The sequence below is a fragment of the Pelodiscus sinensis genome, chromosome 3 (assembly GCF_049634645.1).
Source record: "Pelodiscus sinensis isolate JC-2024 chromosome 3, ASM4963464v1, whole genome shotgun sequence".
NCBI classification, from domain to species: Eukaryota; Metazoa; Chordata; order Testudines; family Trionychidae; genus Pelodiscus; species Pelodiscus sinensis.
This window is the reverse complement of record NC_134713.1, coordinates 83,124,946-83,131,600: the sequence shown is the minus strand read 5'-3', so window position 1 is coordinate 83,131,600 and position 6,655 is coordinate 83,124,946.

Below are 6,655 nucleotides of genomic sequence, written 5' to 3'. Positions count from 1 at the left end.
GTTTCTTGAGGCTATGCCAATGTAGCAATTAGGTACGGCTTAATTGCTGAGTCCCTTTGTAGTCCAGTGGTCTGGCTGCTTAACCAACTAGATGTGTGATGAGTTCAACTCCTTTCTTGGCTTCTGGAGAAAGGACTTGAGCTGTTGTCTTTGAAATGAATGAGCAGCTGCTGGGCTAAGAGGTGGTCTCCCAGGGGTGGGTCTGATGTCTGCTGCCTCACCCTGTTCTGCTGCAGTTATTCCGCTTTCATTCCATATTCAGGGAGGAGGGGTCACAAAGCTAGCAAGCAGCCCCATGGAGCCTACCAGTTTGGGTGTGTGGTTACCTTGTGGGCTCACATCCTGCTTTATGCTTGCTGAGAAGGGATTTGAACCTTCATGGCTTACCTGTCAAGTGAATGGCCGAAGGAGCTATTCTGACCTGCCCTCCTTCCTTTCTTGTCTGCCTAAGTTGCTCCACTTTCAGTACATATTCATTGGGCTAAAGATCTCATAAATAGCCCCACATAGCTTATTGCTGAGGTTTGTGCCAAGTAACTGGGAAGTTGTGGATTCATATCTATTTCTTGTCTCTTGATCTCTTACCTCAGGTAGCTGGGCTAAGAGGTACTCCAGTGTGCTGGTTCCTTCAGTGTTCCCTTTTGAGGATGGGCCACTGTCATTAAATAATTAAATAGCCACTGAGTCACAAGCCTCTCCCTGTAGTTCAGTGCGTAGTTGCGCCTTACAAAGTGTGAATGTTGGTTCAAATGGCCTTTATGTTCCCTGAGAAGCAACTTGAATGTTGATTTCTTTCTTCTCAAATGAATGGCCTAAATGCTGGACTAGCAGAAGGCTGGAGGTGGAGGCTTCTTTGGCCTCTTTTGTTGGGGGCTGGTCAGAATCAGGAAATATGAAATGAAAATTGGGCCACTTAAGCTTTGTGACTTACACTGTGTTCCTGTGGTTTGGGTATCTGATTCAAATTCCCTCACTACTTGATGAGCAATGAGTGGCAAGGTATTGCTTGCCTTCAAGTTTTCCACTTTAACTGTATATTGAGGGTGGCATGGGACGTTTCCCAAGCTCTCTGTGGAATAGGGGTTAGGGTGCTTATCCAGGAATGTTAGTGCCTATAGATCAAAGCCCTGCTCTGCCAGGTAGGAGGGCCTCTCTTGTGTGAGAGTAGAGTCCTTGTAGCTTAGCCTAAGGCTGTTTATAGCCCCCCCCCCTTACTCTTTTAATTAAAGATTAACCCTCCCATCATTGTCCACCAAGAGCAGGATACAGGCCCAGGTTGTGGCAGCCCCCAGGGTGCTCCCCTGCTCTTTTAAGTGGTGTGAAGTAGGGGTTCCCACCTCCTAGGGAAAGTCCCTGGTGAGCGATCCCCGTCCCAATCCCCTCCCCATCCCAAGAAGACAATGGCCGCTGGAGAAAGAGAGGGGGTTTGGACAAGGATGGCCCACTGCGAAGGAGAGTCACTGAGCAGTAGGGATGTTAGTGTAAAGCCACATAAACAATTAATAGATCAGAATAGGCTTATCAGTCAATCAAAATGACTACAAGCAATGGCTCCTTTGCTGCCTCTGTATCAGAGGCAGTGAGCAGGGGTGGGGTAGGAGTCAGTGCTTGTGGGGATCCAGCTTAAAAGCAGGCTGCCCCCGAGCACCAGCTGGGAGCACCTTGCTGTCAGCCCACACTGGGGAGTTTTTTGGTAACCATGTACCTGCAAAAATTAGTTGCAGTTACATGATTACTGAAGTACATGATATCTAACCTCCCTACTGAGGAGGCAGAAAATCCCTGTGTAACGCCCCTGCTGAACAAACAGCTTGGGGATTTGAAGCTGACTTTCCTACCACACAGGTGAGTACCCAAACCACTACACTAGAGAGCACTAGCTACGTGGGGCAGAGGTAGGTGGGCATGGGGAGGTGAAGCTGCTACTTGAAGAGACAAGCTTCCCAGCCTGTAGCTCCAGCCCAGGCCTTTCCCCAGCTGTACTGGCTCCCTTTTCTCTGTGCCCATCCACTCCAGCCAAATCCCTGAACCCAAATGTAGCAAACGACATTTGGAAAAAAAAAACACTTAGCACGTTTTCTAGTTCATGCTGGATTGTGAAGACTGGACATGCAGCAGCTACATAATTAAAAGCACTAAATTTGGGAATAAAAAAATGTCAGTTACAGGTTTTTCGACATACCCTGAAGTTTGTCAGAGGTTGATTTGCTAAAACTGTACAATAAGGGCAAGTCAGTTGTCCTGCAGAATACAAAATTGAATATTATGGAATAGCTGCCCTTCCCTGATGCATTGAATTCCTTTATATGTGGTTGTTTGTCTCCTCTGGCCCATGGTTTGTCCTCTCCCCTCCTCTCTTTCTGACTACAGCTTAGAGAATCTCTATCAATTGATTCTCCTCTAAAACAAGTCTCCATCTGATTTACGTGCATCTCCGCACCAATTGGCTTTCCCCCATCTCTTAGTTTAAAAACTGCTCTACGGCCTTTTTAATGTTTAGTGCCAGTAGTCTCGTTCCGCCCTGGTTTAGGTGGAGCCCATCCTTCCTGTATAGGCTCCCCCTCTCCCAAACGTGTCCCCAGTTCCTAATAAAGCCAAACCCCTCTTCCCTACACCATCGTCTCATCCATGCATTGAGACTCTGAAGCTCTGCCTGCCTATCCGCCCCAGCGCATGAAACTGGAAGCATTTCTGAGAATGCTACCATAGAGGTCCTGGAGTTCAGTCTCTTTCCTAACAACCTAAATTTGGCCTTCAGGACATCTCTCCTACCCTTCCCTACGTCATTGGTACCTGCATGTATCACGACCACCGGCTCCTCCCCAGCACTACACATAAGTCTGTCTAGATTCCTTGAGAGATCCGCAACCTTCGCACCAGGCAGGCAAGTGACCATACAGTTCTCCCGGTCATCACAAACCCAACTATCTATGTTTCTAACGATCAAATCACCCACTACTAACACTTGCCTCTTCCTAACAAATGGCGTTCCCTCCCCCTCAGTGAGAGAGGATACCGCAACAGCCTCTGGAAGGAGGGTCCCAACTACGGGATGGTTTCCCTCTGTTACCATTGAATGCTCTGTTCTCTTGAGACGTTCATCCTCTGTAAGAGCACTGGGGCTCTCAGACTGGAGGTGGGACAGTACTACAGTGTCCCGGAAAGTCTCATCAACATATCTCTCTGCCTCCCTTAGCTCCTCCAGTTCAGCCACTCTGGTCTCCAAAGCCCGAACTCGGTCTCTGAGGGTAAGGAGCTCCTTGCAATGGGTGCACACATATGTCACCCGCCCACAGGGCAGGTAATCATACATGTTACACTCGATGCAATAAACAGGATAGCCCCCACTCTGCTGCTGGGCTTCTGTCTCCATTTTTCTTATAACTTTAAATATAAACTGAGCTTCTTTTTAAATGTCTAGAATATAGATTATAAAGTTATGTTTAAAGAAGGTCAGAAGTCACTGGTGCCCTCTAACTTCCCTCTCCAAACTCCCTGTTAGCTGCTCCTGTTCGCAAGCTCCCTGGTCACTGACTCACAGGCTTATGAAGCTCTGGTAGCCCCTCCACCTGACTGAGGCTCAGCCAATTAACAGAGGCTTCTAGATTTCAAACCTTTTAGAAGCTCCTTCAAACAAACAAACAAACAAACAAACAAACCAAACAGACAAACACAAGCTCAGCACACAGCAAACACCCCCCCTCCCCCCGCACACAAACACACACTACAGACAGCCACTTACCACAAGGGTCCCGTATTTACTCCTCTTTTACCTGGAGAATTCCCTCTCCAAACTCCGTTAGCTGCTCCTGTTCGCAGGCCCTTAAAACTCATACCCAGCACATGCTTAGCTTTACAACAATTCCTCTGATAACCTTTCCATGCAAATACAGTTCTTTACTTTGAGGAAAAATAAGAACTCTTGTAGTTGAGTTGATCACTTGAAATGATACAGTGCCTGTGCACACTAGCATAAAGCAAATAATATTATTTGTCACCTGTCATACATTATTTTTATGAATAGACATTCAAGCTTTGGAGAATGCTTATGAGTTGATATCAGACAAAGGAAATCTGCATTTTATTCATCAGAGAGCTTTAGCTCTGATACATATATATATATATATATATATCTTTTGTGCAGAACAAGCATCCCATGTAACTATATTATCTAAATTGGCTATTTATCTGTAATAAATAAAAAGAACAGTCTAAAATTATACTGGATTGACTTCTGACCCAAAATAATCTATAGCCGAGACACAATGTGAATGGAGAGAAATATTCAGTAAGATGTTGTCTAGGTGTGCAATAGAGAGAGAATGTATCCTACACACTCGGAAATGTTATTCTGAAAGGCAAATTAATATAGTTTCCTGAGAGCCAGATTTAATTGAGGAGGAAGCCCAGCTGGACTAGGGTTTGAGAGAGGGCTACAAACACAGGAACTTGGCCAATAAAAATTTTGCTGTATTAATTTTTTTTATTTGACCTCATATTAAATAAACATTTAAAGCCATGCACCTTGTTAATTATCCTTTGTTATAGTATTCTCTATTACATAACATTAAAAAAATATAAGTAAGATATTTGTTACGTGGGTGACATGGTGGCAGACCTCAATATTGGTGCACAAGAACATATTCATTCCAGAAATGAATGGATGGAAAATCTTAGAGGGACCATTGCTCTCCACCCTAAGCCCAGACCCTGCACCCCTTATCCCCGCACTTATACCCCCCCAGGGAGACCCTACCCCCCCAGCCTGCTCTGCCCTCCTTGGCCAGACATCCTGCCCCCCACCCTGCTACTGCACATCACCTCCCACACAGATCCTACACTTCTAACCCTATCGCACTCACTAGCAGCTCTATCCCACACACTGAACACCCTCATTTTTGTCCCCCCAGACACTGGGGCCCCACAAAATCCACTAATCGCTGAACCCCAGCAGAATTCATCTGGCCTGAGGCCTTGAACCTCTGTTCATCCTGCCCTTCCCTCACCTCCCCCCCATTGGGCTGGAGTGCCAGGAAGTGAGGTGTCTCAGTTTGGGGTCAGTAAGTGAGGGTTGTTTCTTTTTGGAGGGTTGGTTTTTGTTTTGGGGTTTTTTGCTACTCATTTGTGTGGTCCTCAACTGATTCCAAAAAAGGTTCCCCACCATTGGCATAAATAAAGACAATGTTGAAACCTTTTGTGTTGGACATAATATTTTAGTTTAGCAATTTTCATTTTAAATAAATTTGAGAAAGTTCAAGTGCCTAGTCTCTTTAATAATTTCAATTACTATGTCCTTTCTTACTGGTTAAACTAAATGGAAAAATCATTTTTAGGATTAGATTGTTAAACATGTTAAAATATGTTGCTTTTTTGTCTGATACAGAGGCAGCAGTGCTTAGTGGTAGGGGGCTCCTCCGAAGTGGGGCCAGAGCATACTGGCTGCCAGCCTCACACCCAGGGACTACAGAACAGTCAACTAACCAATAAGAATTCGTGAGGTTACTTGACTATTCAATTAACTGATATTTAACATCCCTAGTTTTGTCATGATTATAGCGACATCATTCACATTTGGGGGTAGATTTTTTTACTTTCCTGATTGACATTGATGACAGGACCAGCCTTAGATGTAGTTAAGGACAGATATTCACTGCTGTTTCATGTAAAACAAAAGGAAAATGAGTATCAAATTCTAAACAAGAAGCTGAATCCTATGAACAGGATCTTGTTCACACTCTGCACAATATTGTAAAAATATGCAATTTACAAAACACCCTTTGAGAGCTATCATCTGGAAACGAACAACCTTCTGGGCAATAATATCACCATGAAATGTAAGTTGCAACATATGTAGTTATAAAATCTCCCTGTATTATATTTGCACTTGTTCAAAGCCACACAGCCCTGATTAGGCAAAAAAAATCTTCAAGATGTTTCTCTTAAACAATGTGTATTTACCTGAACATAAACATAAGTAGCAAGCAGGCTCCTTGAGATACCAAGAGGGGGAAATGGCAGGACTCAAGGTAAATCTGCACTTCAGCAACACAGGTGAGAAGAGCAGAGAGCCACCTTCACTCCCAGACTCCATGTGACTTTACTGTTTGAATAAACTGTAATCCCCAAAAAACTCCACTTCAGAAGGTGACTGGACTGCTCTTCCTGTCATGCTTTCATCTAAGACAGACAACTCAGCCTTTGATTCTGAGGGGAAATCCTGACCAGAGGAAATAGCCATCTGTATAGCTGGGAATCTGAGGGAAAGATTTTATCTTTAACCAAGTCTAGCTTAAGTTTTAACTACTAGAAATCATTGTGTTTCTCTTGTAACTATTTCTTACTCTAATGTCTTATATCTGTCCTCACTTAAAACCTCTTTAAAAAACAAGCTAATCGTGTGCTGCATTTAAACTGAAATGTTTGGTAACTGCACCAGAGTAGCAAATGGCTGATTTTTGACTGCTTACGGGTGAAAAGAAGCTCTAAATATTTGACTGTCCAAGAGGGCTGGACAAAGCAGAACATACATTTTGGGGAAAATGTGAGAATGTATTGGGGTCACCCTGAAAATAGTAACCAAGGCTGCTGGAAGTCAGAGTGTGGTTGGACTTGCTGACAGACTGCTGGCATCAGAGTTGCCAGAATATGCCTGAAC